At 41.4% G+C, this 15,458-nt stretch overlaps 1 long non-coding RNA gene across 1 annotated transcript in view; it reads left to right on the plus strand.

The window, feature by feature from the left end:
* Positions 1-1,710: 1,710 nt before the first annotated feature.
* LOC107308145 overlaps positions 1,711-15,458 on the plus strand; it is a 16,738-nt gene continuing 2,990 nt past the window's right edge. The window contains exons 1-3 of the long non-coding RNA XR_001552663.2: positions 1,711-2,626; positions 2,705-2,746; positions 2,999-3,033. This is a non-coding gene — a long non-coding RNA (uncharacterized LOC107308145). The remainder of the gene's footprint in view (positions 2,627-2,704; positions 2,747-2,998; positions 3,034-15,458) is intronic.

Consider the following 15,458-nt stretch of genomic DNA (forward strand, 5'->3'; position numbering starts at 1 on the left):
TCACAGTAAAATCGCTTTGGGATCAGTTTTGCAACCATCTACGCCCATACCAGCAGCTACCAGATTAGGACAGAGAAGCCAGAGAGCAGCTACTACTTGGATGTCTGAAATGACTCATCTCAATGCTTAAGTTTTTCAGTCCCATAGATGAGCCCAGGAGACTGTCAGACAGCATAAGCTGGCAAAGAAGGCTGATAATACTGAATCAGACATGCTCCACTGTTGCTGAACATGGTTACTTAGTGATCTTAGTGGTCTTAAAGGTCTTTTCCAACCTTAATGATTCTATGATTCCATTCAGGTTAAATATTAGAAAAGAACTTGTTAGAAAGGATGGTGAGGCACTGGAACAGGTGGTTTAGAGAGGTGATGGGGTCACTGTCCCTGGAGGGGTTCAAGAACCGAGTAGATGTGGTACAGTAGAGGGACATGCGTGGTGGAGATGGGCTGTTGGTAGGACTGGATGATCTTAGAAGTCTTTTCCAGTCTTGTTGATTCCATTATTCTATTCTGTGGTTCTGTACTTGCAAAGAGGGGCACAAGACCCCTCAGCTAGGGGTAGGTGTAAGTGCTTTCTTAGGAGACCAGGTGCCCTGCTGTTTTCTCACATGGCTCCCTCCAGGCTCAAAGGACTCCTTAATGTAATAGTTTCAATGGGAGATACTTTCTAGCAGGTAAGTACCTGAGCTGTGGATCAGAGGCTGGTTACACCAGCAAAGCCCAGTTGTAGCAGACAGGTCTGTGCCCCCTTGTTCCACTCCAAGACTCTTAAGGAGATTTAGAACAAGATCTTCCAGTTTCTTGCATGAATGCACCGTGTGTAATAGTGTGTGTAGGCTGTGTATAAAAGTTTTGTGAACCCTGGATTCACATCTGCAGCTCCCTGTAGGCCTGAAGCAGATCCCTGAAGTGTAGAAAAGGCAGGAATTTGTCACCTTCCTATTCCACACTGAATAGCTTCAACTCCCCATTGCTATGGTAGTGTAACTCCCACTCAGATACATAAACCTTCCATGCATCTAAAGTCTCATTTTAGAATGTAACTCTAATCTGGACATCAGAAATGTAAACAGTATGTGTTAACAAGTTGGATGTTGCTGTGATGGAAACCTGTACAGATACAGTCAAAAGATCTTCAGGTAAGCATTGCAACATCTCCTTTTTGTCTGCTGTAAACACAGCACCACAATGTCTGAGTGTCTTCTGAACAGTCTTCTGTCCTATTTGTCAGATGTGAACCTGAGGCACAGTCAGATGAAATATCCTTCCTTGCATGTGAAGCATGGATGTGCCAGAAAACACTTTTATATAGCCCAGTATGTCAGAAACAATCTCATGATCCTATGTCTTCTAGCAAAGTATGCTGAGTATTCTACTGGATGAAAGTGTATTCTGTTATTTACCTCTAGATCTCCATTTAACACTACTACCCCCCTGAAAACCTGAAAATGGCTTTTCTTCCATGTAATATCACTACAGGTGTAGCACAACCCAAAAGCATCCAACATTCCCGTGCTGAACTCAGTGAAAGGAGGGTACCTGGGCTTTCCAATGTGCTCCCATCTCCTTACAGAACTGAGAGAGCTCTACATTGAAATGGCAGTTAAATACAACTCCTGCATTGTATTGTCTAAAGCCAGTGTTGACCATTGTTTTTTCTGAAGGTGAATACCTCTGGAAAACTGTAGGTCCCATGATCTTCAATTTTAAACAAGCAAGCTTGCACTCCGACAGCAGGAGAGCCTCATGCACATTGACCTGAAAACCCAGGCAGTGTCTGCTCTGAAAACAAAGACAGCTGCAGTCTGTTACAGCCTATGTAAATTAAGTGAAATCTTAGCTTGAAGTGGTGATAATGTGGTCTGCAGCTAAGCATAAGGCATTCTTCAGAAACAAAGCAGGCACTGGGACATACTGCTTTTTGATTTCCAGAAGACACCAATGCATGACATTCATGTGAGCCCCTCTTCTGTTCCCTAGCCCTGCTTTGAAATATTGTAAGCCATTAAACTTCCCACTTGAGCAGGTTTTTTATAATTGGCATCATGTGTGTGTTACTGCTTCCTGAAAAATGCAGCTTTTCAGCAATGTCTTCTGATAGAGTAGAAGTTTTTAGAAATCTTAAACTTAGCTTTTCTCAGAATAATTCCAGGTATAAAAACCTCTGAGTTTGTCATTGCCTTTCTTGATGTTTTGAGTAGATTGTGTAATCAGTAACTGTGTAAACTGCAGAGGTTAATCGTTCACTCTGATATCTAGAAGTCAGGCAGGGGGTACGTGAATAATTTTTTGTCATGGTTGAACCTGCAGTTATTTGGTTTCTCTGTTTACATTTACTGGGGCTTCAGTTCATGCTCTGGTGCCTGGAGACGTGAATCAGAGCCTTGTTATTATAAACCAGAACAAATAACTAAATGGCGCTGCTCTCTTTGTGATATATGCTCCACGGTTGAGCTCAGTCTGAATCTCTTGATCTTCTCAACCCATACTGTTGCAGAAACTGTTGTCATCACCTTCCCAAAAATCACACAGGACCAACATCCTTCATCTTTTCAGTCCCTACAAGTTGAATTCTGTGTCTTCATGGGCTGCTTTTAAAAGCTGCAATGGCTCATATATCTATGAGGTGCGGATGGATTGTATGGTATGGTATTCCTATTGCCATATAGTGCATCTCCTTTCTCACTGCACACTATTATTTCAGGATCCTCAGCTCACTCCACATACTTACAGTCTCAACAAGGAGGTAAGTGTGAGAAACTGCAGCACTTTAAGACGTATCTTTGACTAGAGATGTGCACTGGGACCAGTATCACTGAACCTAATATCGCTTCCATGTTGATGTGATTCCAGTGCGGCTCAATGAAGCTGCTGTGGCACAAAACTGGTGTAATGATTTGTGGGCTGGAAATAACAGTGTGATAAAAAACCCACTCTTGTGAGACATTGTCTATTTGAACATTTTTCTTTGTATCATTATTATTTTCTTTTTCCACAGGAGGAAAATACTCTGAGGAACTTCAGTTTCTAAAGGTACCCAAATATTTTATTTCAGCACTTTTGAACAAAATGTAGAATTTTAACATCACTGAATTAAAAATGTTTTCTTGTGAGCCAGCTACCTGGCTGTGATGCAAATTATCTTATTCCCTTATTCTCCTGGACAATTTATATCCACTGTAGCAGCAAGCCCAGAGGCAGTTTCACATTGAACTGGATTGGAATCAAATATTCTTGTTCAGTTAAAAAATAAAGTGAAACATTTGATTTCAGTCAAGTCGATGTAGTGGAGAAAATATTTTGCTTTGATATTCCCAAAGGAAACCTGAATGCCTTGGGCAAAATTAATTTTTTCGTGCATATAATGTTGATTTTGTGGAAGCAGTTTTCCACTAGCGGCCACATTACTGGCAAGCATCCATTAAGTTTTGGGCTGAAGCAATGAACAGCCTCTGATGCTTTAAGAATGAACTCTGCAACCTTATTTATGAAACCTCTATAAATATCTGTGCTTTGTTTCAGAGAGGCCTGAAGGTTCTTCTTCCTATCTTTCTCTCAGGTGTAAATATAGACTATTTATACAACTGACAATTGCTTTTATATGATCAGAGATCTGTGTACCTCTTCGGCTTACTAAAACCCATTTGGTTATTTCCATTTCAGCTTTACTGGAAAGAAGCTGGCAGGTTGACTTGTTCTTTGTCAGTGTAATGCTTTGATCTGATCAGGGTGGATGTGGCACTGTGGGACATGGATTAGTGCACATGGAAGGGATGGGCTGATGTTTGGACTAGATGGTCTTAGGGATCTTTTCCCAACCTTTATGATTCCAAGATTCTATGATGACCCAAATTGTAAACTGGGCAGTTCCTCTACAGATAAAAATTCAGTTCATCCCGACAAACATCGCTGCAATTCCTGTGGCTTAAAGCTCAGTACTTCAGCATTAGTATGAAAATCTATTCAATTTTTTTTTTTCTCTGTTTAAATTGCCAAGAAATAGTGATCATTTTCCACTTGATTTGCTTCAGTCTCCTGCTCAAAGATGCACTGTCTTCTCCTGCTGCCCCAAATAACATTGATCATCATCCAAAGCCTGAATCATATCAGCTGTTATGTCTTTGTAATCGGGTGATCAAAAACATCACCATATTGCGGAAGTGGCAATGTGTGAGCGGCAATGTGTGGAGGGCCTTGCATGACTGTTAAAGGCTGCCTTATCCTTCCATCATGTGCTAGACACTGCAGCCTTCCTTCCTTCCTTCCTTCCTTCCTTCCTTCCTTCCTTCCTTCCTTCCTTCCTTCCTTCCTTCCTTCCTTCCTTCCTTCCTTCCTTCCTTTCCTCTTCCTTCTCCTTCCTTCCTTTCCTTCCTTCCTTCCTTCCTTTCCTTCTTCCTTCCTTCCTTCCTTCCTTCCTTCCTTCTTCCTTCCTTCCTTCCTTCCTTCCTTCCTTCCTTCCTTCCCTTCCTTCCTTCTTCCTTCTCTCCTTCCCTTCCCTTCTCTTCTTCCTTCCTTCCTTCTCTTCCTTCCTTCCTTCTCTTCTCCTTCCTTCTCTTTCCTTCCTTCCTTCTCTCTTCCTTCCTTCTCCTTCCTCCTTCCTTCTCTTCCTTCTCTCCTTCTCTCCTTCTCTCCTTCTCTCCTTCTCTTCTCTTCCTTCCTTCCTTCTCTTCCTTCCTCCTTCTCTTCCTTCCTTCCTTCTCTTCCTTCCTTCCTTCCTTCCTTCCTTCCTTCTCTTCCTTCCTTCCTTCTCTTCCTTCCTTCTTCTCTTCTTCCTCCTTCTCTCCTTCCTTCCTTCTCTCTCTTCCTCTTTCTCTTCCTTCTTCTTTCTCTTCCTTCCTTCCTTCCTTCCTTCCTTCCTTCCTTCCTTCCTTCCTTCTCTCTTTTCCTTCCTTCTTCTCCTCCTTCTTCCTTCTCTTCTTCTCTTCCTTCCTTCCCTTCTCTTCTTCCTTCTCTTCCTTCCTTCTCTTCCTTCCTTCCTTCTCTTCCTTCCTTCTTTCCTTTCCTTCTCTTCCTGGCCCTTCTCTTCCTCCTCTTCTCCTTCCTTCCTTCCTTCCTCTTCCTTCCTTCCTCCTCTTCCTTCCTCCTCTTCCTTCCTTCCTCCTCTTCCTTCCTTCCTCCTCTTCCTTCCTCCTCTTCCTTCCTTCCTTCCTCCTCTTCCTTCCTCCTCTTCCTTCTTTCCTTCATTTAATTTTCACTGCTCCATTAAAGAAGATTTATTTTTTACTACTATACTTTGCTGATGCTCTCTTGTAAATTAAGATCCTGCAATATTAGACATTTTCCCCTCTCTGTGAGTTAGCAGCATTATATGGTTGCAGATACTAACCCAAATGTCTTTGTACTTCCCATCTCCCCAGAAGTTTGTGGGCCAATGTTTTCACTGACATTAGCAGAGACCTGAGAAGCAGATGAAGACATACCAGACCAGCATGTGTTAAAACTACAAGTATTTTTCTTGGCATGTCTTTCTCACTCTTTAAATGTGGCAGAACCAAACAGCTGCAGCCTTGAAGTAATAATCTTAAATATATATATGCTTATATATGTAACGGCTATATATATACATATATATATATACATATGAATTCTATGTATATAGATACTATTTGTTATTAAAATAGCAGTGTATTAAAACTAGCAGGTGACTGCTGTTACATCTTCCCCCTCTTATTCCTAGGATAGTACATTTTTAAACTTTTTAATTTATGGTATGTAATTTAGAATCATTACAGTGGAAAACATGCAGCACATTAATTAGCATCAGTGTAAACGTCTGTTATTGAATGTATGTTATATTTCTAGAAATATGCGTTTATAGCTATTCCTTCTTGGCAAACCTGTCTTACCAGCAGGTTTTGTTTACTTAAACTTGACCAATTTGAACAGTTTTAATGGATGCATTCAATAATTCTGTCAATGTTGTTATGTTTTGGAAAACACAGGCCAGCAGTAAATCAAGATCTTTGGGGCAGCATTGACTGGTAAGAAGGTACAGATTTGCAATAGAAATACTTGGGCTGATTGAGTCCTTGAATACCAGTCATGGCATTTTGTCTCTGGCTTATCGACAGTGCCTGTCCATTTAAGATGGATTTCCACCTAATTGTACATGCATAGAAAAACAGTTGCCTTTGTGGAAAGGCAATTGAGTGTCTTCACTGGAAGTGTTAATAGAAGAAGTTCCAGAAGTGTTCTGTGTAACTAAATTTAGGGGCACTAATTCACTGGACTGCTGTACTGGATCTCATCTTTCAATCACCTCAAGTAAGATGGCAGTTCACGTGCAAAATGTGTATTCTTGGCATCTGGTTCTTAAAACATCAAAATCCGTGACAAAATATGTTTAAATAATTGCGTCACCTCCAGATAGGTAAATATAGTAAATATGTGCTACATATTGATGCAGCAGTGTCTGAACTCCAGAGGAGGGCCACTAAGATGATTCAGAGGGCTGGAGCACCTCTCCTGTGAAGAAAGGTTGTGTGAACTGGGCTTGTTTAGCTTGGAGAAGAGTTGGGGGAGACCTCATTGTGGCCTTCCAGTACTTGAAGGGAGCGTATGAACAGGAGGGGGAATGACTGTTTATGAGGGTGGGTAGTGATAGGACAATGGGGAATGGTTTTAAACTGAGACAGGGGAGGTTCAGGTTAGAGATTAGGAGGAAGTTTCTCACACAGAGGGTGGTGACACACTGGAACAGGTTGCCCAAAGAGGTTGTGGATGCTCCATCCCTGGAAGCATTCAAGGCCAGGCTGGATGTGGCTCTGGGCAGCCTGGTCTGGTGATTGGTGATCCATTCCTACCTTTTTATTTATTTACTTATTTTTGAACACAATTCATGAATCTTTATATTCAGTGTCTATAAAATTCAGCTGTGAAGGTCCTGTGGAGATCACAAAAACTTTCAGTTTGAGTAATAGAAGAAGATTTTATTATTTACTTAGCTCAACAGTCACTGCCTTATCTGCACTCTAACTCCTGAATATCACCGGAATTCAAATGTACTTCTTTAGATACTTAAGGCAATCAAAACTATTTATTTAAAGCACTGGATCACTTAGGAAACAAGTGGAATACTACTGAAAGCTCAGATATTTTCAGTGGGATTTGATAACTCTGTAAACATTTTGACTTTCACTTTCTTCCTACTCATTTCTGAGTCCACCAAGGATCCAAAAAGCACATATTTTGTCAACTTCTACCAAGTACTGTAAGTTTGAGTACAAGTGCAGAACTCAATCACTTTATGTAGTGCCAATTGTACCCTCTCACTATCCAATATATCGGTGATCACTGTTTTGTGCAGTCCAGTAAAAGCCCAATTAATTGTTTTATTTTCTTCTAGGAAAACCCATGCTGTTGGCCAAGCAAGGGCCTGTTCTGCATGGACACACTGAGCACATCCATGGCTTACAAACTAATAGTATGGAAACTGAACAGAGCATCAGGGGCTTGCTGGGTAGGGTGGGAATCCCCGAGGACAATTCTGATCTGAATGTTAAATTAATTCTATTGGACTATTACATTCAAATGAACTGAGCCTGATGTCTCTCTCTTGCAGGATTATGCTTTCTTAATGATGCTTCCTTGAAAGACATTGATAAGAGACAGGAGTGAGGACATGGAGTCATTAACATTAAGAGTACTAGTGTCAAATGGGAAAAGTCATTGCCTTTTTTCCAGCTGTGTGACTTTTTTAAGGTCAATTAGTGCAATACAGAACACAGCAGCTTTTTGTGGTACACATACTGAATCACTGAAATAACATACAGATCATCCCCTTTCATACCAGTAACTCCTGGTTAGAGGCTGGTCTGCTTCACTCATCCATGGAAATGTCTTCAGAGCATTTAGGGATTAGTCAGTGGAAGACTTATGTGTTGTAAGGAGTCCCAGAATTGGACAGATGTGAGCACTTCTCACACCATGCTCAGCCCTCATGGAGTGGATGCTCATAGTACATAGCCCAGGCAGCTGTCCTGTACGTATCCATTTAGGATACCATCAAGGAAGGACTTCGTGAAGTTTGTCAGTGCTATTCAACAAGTCCATAAGCATCCCTGGACTGAGAGCATGACATGGGATGATGATAGCCCCAGTGTGCTACTTGCAATCCTGTACCACAGCTATAACATGGTGAGCAGAGGCATGGGTAGAAAGGAAGGAGCTTTGAATGCAAATGTGAAAGCAGATGTTCCAGGTAATAAGGAGAAGAGATAACAGCACCAGGGGATACTGCAATGGGGCAGGACTTGCATAACAGAAAGACAAGGATGTATAGGAGAATTGAGAGGGATTTGGTGTTTGATGGATAAAGGGAATAAAGGAGAGGGAAGGGTGATATATCAGGTGTTATGAAGATTCATATGACGCAGGTATCAGATGAGTAGATTCATATAAGTTTTTAACAGAAACTCTGTTCTGTCTCCTGTGGCCATCTGGATTCCTTTGCAAACCCAGGAATGACCCTTTCCCACATCAGTGTTTTGAAGTCTGTTACTTCAAATGCAAAAACTCACAAAGTAACCAAAATAAATAAATAAATAAAAATTATATCTCTGTCCAAAAGAGTCTCAAGGTCTTAGAAGGCTCTCTTTAAAGTTCTAATCATTTCTTGGCTTTTGTACACTGTCAAACCTGTATTTTAACGCCCTTTTAATCCTTCAGTATTTCCTAGACTATTTTATCTCCATGGTTTGTCAGGCATGCTATAGAAGGAAAAACTTTCTGAGAACTTAGAACCAGTGAGAGCTTGGCAGAGGAATGCAGTGTCATGCAGTTTGAGCCAATGGTAAATCCAATGGACGTGGAAAATCTCCTATTTTCACTTCAGTATATAGCCAATTGCAGTAGGAAAACCACTTGTACAAGCCAGATGTTGTAGGGGAGAAAATCTGGCCCATGGTGATCTTGCTGCTGTTGCTGAAGGTGCTGTATGTATAGGCTTTTCTGTTTGAGACCAACTCTTAATACTTCTGACACAGGAAAACCAATATCAGATTGAGAGAAAACAGTAGAGAACCTGTCTGTAAATGACAGCCTAGAGCAAGCAGGAGAGTTTTCAGTAGAAAATATGTCTTTGCAAGAAATCATAATTAGCTGCACAGGTAATAATGGGAAGACACTTCAGAATAGGGATCAGTGATCTTCTGTTTACAGCAGCAGGCTCATGGTGCTCCTGGATGTCTCACAGGCTAGCAGGGATTAGAAGCAGCGTGTTTATATGTGCCTGCTTATTTATAGGGAGCTTATGGATTTCACAATCCACAATCTGCAGAAGAAAAAGCAGCAGGAAGAGAGCTTCTCCTTTCATGGTTGTCTTGTTGGAAAGATTTATCATGAATACAAATCATTTACCAACAACAGATTGTTCATCACAGTCAGGAGTTGTGCACGGGGCAGTCTGGAAGTGAGGATAGCAGTCCCTACCACACATTAACCTTGGAGAGCTGCAGCAGCTGCAGAAGCTGTCCCCAAGAAGCACACTGCAAGGGGAACAGAAATCTAACATTCCTGTGGCGCTGGAACATTTCAAAGCTCTGAGACACACCTGTCACATGCAAAGTGGGATCGATAAAATCACACAGGAGAGCTGCAAGCATTGCATGGAATCACTGCTTCGATGCTCTCTACAGCGTTTAATGTAATGCCTGGCACTAAAATGCAAAACTGAAGCCAAGAAGTTGCCTCTGAACACAAATCAAGCACTAGCCCAAAGTCTGACAGGAGATGAGCCTTGTCTTAATTTCTAATGGCCAAAACCCATGGGGTGTGCCATCTTGGCAGAGTTTGAGTCTGGAGCTAAGAGCTACTGATTGAATGCCTTTCTCCGTAAATACGTGCTTAAATGCCAGGCTAATGAAATGCCATGTCTGGCTTGATTTATCCTGTGCTGGTGATGGGAGAACAGAGGAATTAACATCATCCAAGAAAAATGAAGGAAGGTTTCATTAAAGGAAGAAGTTCTCTTTCACAGAGGTGGAATTGCTGAAGATGGGAGGGACATCTGTGGCTACCAGGTCCAATCCAAGCAGATCACAGCTTCCTGACAGCAAATTCCCACATCAGTGCCCAGAAGATGGAAAATTAATTATTGTAGAGAGTCATGGAAACCAGAAATAAACCTGGTGCTCAGCCCATCAGTGATGCAGGCTTTCAAGCTTATGGCAGTCTTTACCTGAGATGTTTAGATACGTTGTGCCAAGTTCCTGTAACATCTCCAGCTTATATTTGTGCTGTAAGTGAGAGCAGTTATTCCTGTAATGTCCAAACAAATGAACAAAGTACTGCCCAAACTCTGCCTTCTGGGCATCTCCTGTGGCTTCTGGAATGAGCTGTTGGTCTTGTTTTTCATATACCCAGCTGATTTTTATGAGAAAAGCAGCAAAGAGCTTTCATTCCATATCTCTCATGTATGCTGTCTCTCTGTCAAAGAGCAGAAATGAGCCAATAGCTTCAAAATGTGAGAACTGGAAATGCTCTGGGGTTGTCATCAGCTGGAGAAAAATCCCATCATGGCCCTGCTACTACAGCATCCACCTTCTTTGTGCTTCTAACTCAAATGCATTAAACTTAATTACACAGTAGTACAACTCCAAGATAGATTTACCATATCTGTATGGAAAAAGCTTTAAATAAACACTTCTTCAACAATAATTGAAGCAGTGCTTGTGCTGGAATCAGAGGAAAGTAAAGTAATGCCACCCTGTGGGACACTGTGCAAAGAAGCAATTGCGTGCCGTGTTAATAAACACATATAAATCCTGAGTTTATGGTCACTTAACCCAGAACATTGAGGCTGCAGATGGAAAAACCCACTGGGTGACCTAATGAACAGCCCTGGCAGAGCAGAACCACTGCTAGCATTGCGTTTCCATTGAAAGAGTCTAGTTCTCTGCACACCAAGCAACGGGACACCCACTTCCTCGTGCATCTTTGTGTGAACAGACTTTGAATTTTCCCCTCCACAATGGGCAGTTTGCATTTCCTTTGTGATTTCATCCACTGCTCCTAATTGCATCCCTTCTGCTGAAGGAGGTAACTCCCCTTGGTGCTCAGACCCTTCAAACATCGATAAGAAAATCACCATGCCGCTTTTGCAGATGTGTTCAAGCCCAACTTTTGCATATTTTGCCTTTCAAATCTTTCTTCCTGCATCCCCCGCATCCTTTTTGCTGCTCTACTTTTATGATTTCTCATTGTGTGTAAGTCTCAATACTTCAGCTTTGGTGGTAATAGAGCAGTCAGGATAGGTTTGCCAGACCCTTACATCCTAAGTGTAAGATGATTAATCCTATTGTTCTTCCATTTTACAACTGGGGACAGACAATTTGTTTTCACTTGGACTGTCTTCCCACTGGCTTCTGGGCTGGAACAGATTGTCCCCTCCAGTGTAATTTCAACCTCATTCAGTTCTTGAAATTGTGTTTGCAGATTTTACCCTCAGAAACAGGGAAAACGAGAAAAGGGGAAAGAAAAAAAAAGAAAAAAAAAAGAAAAGTGAATCAGGTGCTTTTGCCCTTTCTTTTTCCCAGCTGCTTTGTTCCATCATTAACCCTGTCAGTGCTAAAAGGGTTTGGAAAATGACAGGCATGGTGGGAGACTGATGGCAGGGGAAGGGAATAATGCAATGCAGATGATACAGATGCTCTGGAGAACTGGTGAGTATGAGTGGGAGAAAGGCATTTTTAAGCAGGTTGGTTGTTGAGTGGTATAGTGAGGATTACACTAAGAGGTTGAACTAGGGATGTCAATTAGGCAGGAGCTACAAGGAGGATCAGAGGTGGAACTAGTGGCTAATGTGATAGGGAGATAGAAGACCAGGCTACATGGTTCATCAGTGGAATCATGAAAGACAAATTTTTAACCTCAAAAAAACCCTGATGCTCTAGGAAAATCTTCTAAATTGAGAGTTGGTCTGGATATAGGGGGGTGTGTCTTGGAAAGATGGAGACATTAAGGTAGAAAAATCTTCCACCATCATGTGTGTACGTTAGTTGATATATTGTGGCGTGGTAACAAAGCAGATTAGGAGAGATAAAACCCTTGATAATAAAATATCCTTTAGTCTAGCAAATTGACCTCAATCTCTAAGGGTAATTTTGATGTAGGAAGTGCCCTTTTCCATTGCTTCACAGCTCTTATTCCTTAATCACAGCAATGTTACCACCCCTTATTCTAGCAGTGTGAGCTAAGGCAAGGTTTCAGACAATGCAAGCTATCACATTTTGCAAGATGTTGTGTGCTCATGATCCAACTGCTAGTTTCCGTGGTATATGGACAGGCAGAGTTAGTTGCAGGCCTGCCAGAACACGAGCAAGGAGCTGGGCAGATCTTTCATGCAAAGAAATTCAGTAATCAAAGCTGATGGGCTGTGAGTGATTGCTGTAAACCAGCAAACATCCCCTTCCTGTTCCTGGCAGGAAAACAATTATAGGTGCTTACCTTGTCCTGCACATACAGATGAGCAAAACAAAGCAGAACTGCCCATGAGTGTTATTGTGTCAATTTGTTTATATCCTGCACCTCATGCAATATTGAATTGTTTTCACCTTGTGGGAGAATAAGTGAATCTATGCTTGGGCAGACCTTCATGGCAGGTTTTGCCCAGGGGATGCCTGGCCAATGACCTATTTTTAAACTATATTTCATGCACCTGATGATTTTATCTTTTGGTTGTTTTTATTGCTTTTGACTACATTAACTTTGATTCCATTCGTTCACTCACTGTGCTGCTTTTCTGACTACATGTGCTCCTTGCCATAGATAAGTCTTGAGAAGTTACTTCTGAGAAATGAGCCAAAATTGCAAGGAATGCTATGCTTCTGATTCACATATCAATATCTCTTTACAGGATATTGCTTTGGATCCAGTATTACTGGTTGTCACAACAACCCCAGGTAACCCTACAGGCTTGGGGAAATGTGGCTGGAAAGCTGCCTGATAGAAAGGGACCTTGGTGTGCTGATGGACAGTCGGCTGAATATGAGCCAGCAGTGTGCCCAGGTGGCCAAGAAGGCCAGTGGCATCCTGGCTTGTATCAGGAATGGTGTGGTGAGCAGGACTAGGGAAGTCATCCTGCCTCTGTACTCGGCATTGGTGAGGCCTCACCTCGAGTACTGTGTTCAGCAACAACAACAAAAACCCAAAATTGTCTTTTGGTTTGAAAAAGAAAATTACACTCTTTTTTCACTTGTGGAGAGAAGTAATTCTTCTGTCTTTAGTGACAGCTGGTCAAGTTACAGAGCTCTGATAAGCAGCAAGGAGGATTTTTATGCCTAAAATTTGACTTGGGATGCAGTCACTCTAACTGGTGTCTGCTTAAGGATTTAAAATTCCCAAGCACTTCATTCTAGAGTGCACCTTGATTTGAGGGTCAGCAGATGCAGGGTGGCTACTATCAGCAGAGACAGAAGACAGGATAAGAGGTGGGAAGACCTCCAGCTCTGACCAGTTTTTCTTGCAGCATCGTTGGTATAAGAATCATAGAATCTTGAGGGTTGTAAAAGAGCACAAAGATCATCAGCTCATCACCATTAAACAAATAAGAACCACCCATTCAGTGATGCTAGCCAAGAAGGTGTCCACACAGAAGTCACATAGGAATGACAAGGAAGGTGTTGGAGTGCTGATGCAGGCACAAAGCACTGATAAAAAACAACAAAGCACTGAACAGGCTCTGAGGGAGAACAGTATGAGTAGATGAGAGTGACTTACCAGAGGAGAGGTGCCAATTGACTTGCTGGATGCTAAGGCACAGTGAGATATTTTTGTTAAGGAGATCCAGTATGGAAATGTTGGGAACACATTACATGGACAGAACTGCTTTCATTTTCAACTGTGTAAAAGGCAGGTTCCCCAAAGGGAAAGAAAGGTGGGAATCATGGTCTGAATTGTAGGCTGGCAGAATATTTTTCACCTTGGATTCATTTAAATAGTTGTGGGTTGTGTTTGGTTTCTGTTCCTACTTGTTGAAGCAGTGCAGACTGAGGGTAGGGTATCTCTGCAGACATGTTCTGCTTTGGTGCTACTGTTTAAGGAAAATAGAACATACCAAGAGTTCTACAAGGGTACAAATAAGTGTAGGGACTTAACGGGAGAGATCTGATCTAGTTAATTATTAATGTTGATATCCAAGAAGGAATGATATAGACAGGAAGTATTTGTAGAATTCTACAGCAAAGCAAGTATAGAAGAATGAAAAAGAAGCAGGCTGAAAATAAGAGGTAATATTTATTCCACTGTCCTATCCCCTTTCTTTTCAGGAATAATCCACAGCAGGGAATCTTATGAATGAGGGTTTTAGAAAATACAGAGATGGCAGCAAATGTTTTACACTGACTTAGACTTGATGTTTTTTTCTTTTTTCTAGTATCTAGCTCCAACGGATAACAACAAAAGCCAAAATCCTGCTGTAATTTTTCTTTGTACAGTCACAATTAAACCTGTTCAGAGCAATATTGGTCTGAGGAAAAAGAGAGAATGCCAATTTCTGACAGTTCTTTTTTCTTCAAAATCAGATGCAATGCCGAATTCAAAATAATTTGCCAATTACAACAGTAAGCTATGATTTATAAGAACTACAATAAAGTCAGTGTAACATCGCCCTGGTTTGCCTGAATCATCTGTATTTTGTAGAACTCTATAACCCCATTTTCAAATTAAAATGCTTTATTTTCTCAGTTTGTATCATTTCCAGCTAAGATGTCATCCTCTTGCTTAGAAGATTAAACTAATCTTTATCTCATGGTGACAGCCTGGGTTGGCATCCTCACACTGCTGTTGACAAATGATTTTGAGACGATGTGCATTTGTGTTAACCCAAATTAGCAGTAGGAGTCAGGCACTGGAGTTACAGTATGTGTCATCATCACAGAGTGGGAAACTGATTGAAACAATTTCCTATCTAGCCACAGCGGGCAGCTCCTAAGCGGTTCTGGTCTTTGCACAAAGAAAGGATTTAAAGGAAATTAGTACTGAAACAAGTTTACTCTGACAACTACATCCTCATCCAGAATCTAATGCCATTGCCAGTGGAGAATGAAGCCCTGATCTGAATGGTGGGAAAGAAAGTGCAAATTATCAAATCATAGAATCACAGAATTAATAAGGTTGGAAAAGGCCACTGAGATCATCCATTCTGTCAGCCTATCCCCACCATGACCACTAACCACATCTCTCAGTGCCCCATCTACATGTGGCTTGAACACCTGCAGGTATGGTGAGTCCACTGCCTCCTTGGGCAGAGAGAGCATTGATCATTGCATCATCACTTCCTGGCATGGCCAGAGAGAGGACATGGTGGCGCAGCGTTAACACTGTTAGAAAAAAAAAAAAGAAAGAAAAGAAAAGAGAAGAAAAGAGAAGAAAAGAAAGAAAGAAAGAAAGAAAGAAAGAAAGAAAGAAAGAAAGAAAGAAAGAAAGAAAGAAAGAAAGAAAGAAAGAAAGAAAGAGAGAGA

This window comes from Coturnix japonica, chromosome 1, assembly GCF_001577835.2.
Source record: "Coturnix japonica isolate 7356 chromosome 1, Coturnix japonica 2.1, whole genome shotgun sequence".
NCBI lineage: Eukaryota > Metazoa > Chordata > Aves > Galliformes > Phasianidae > Coturnix > Coturnix japonica.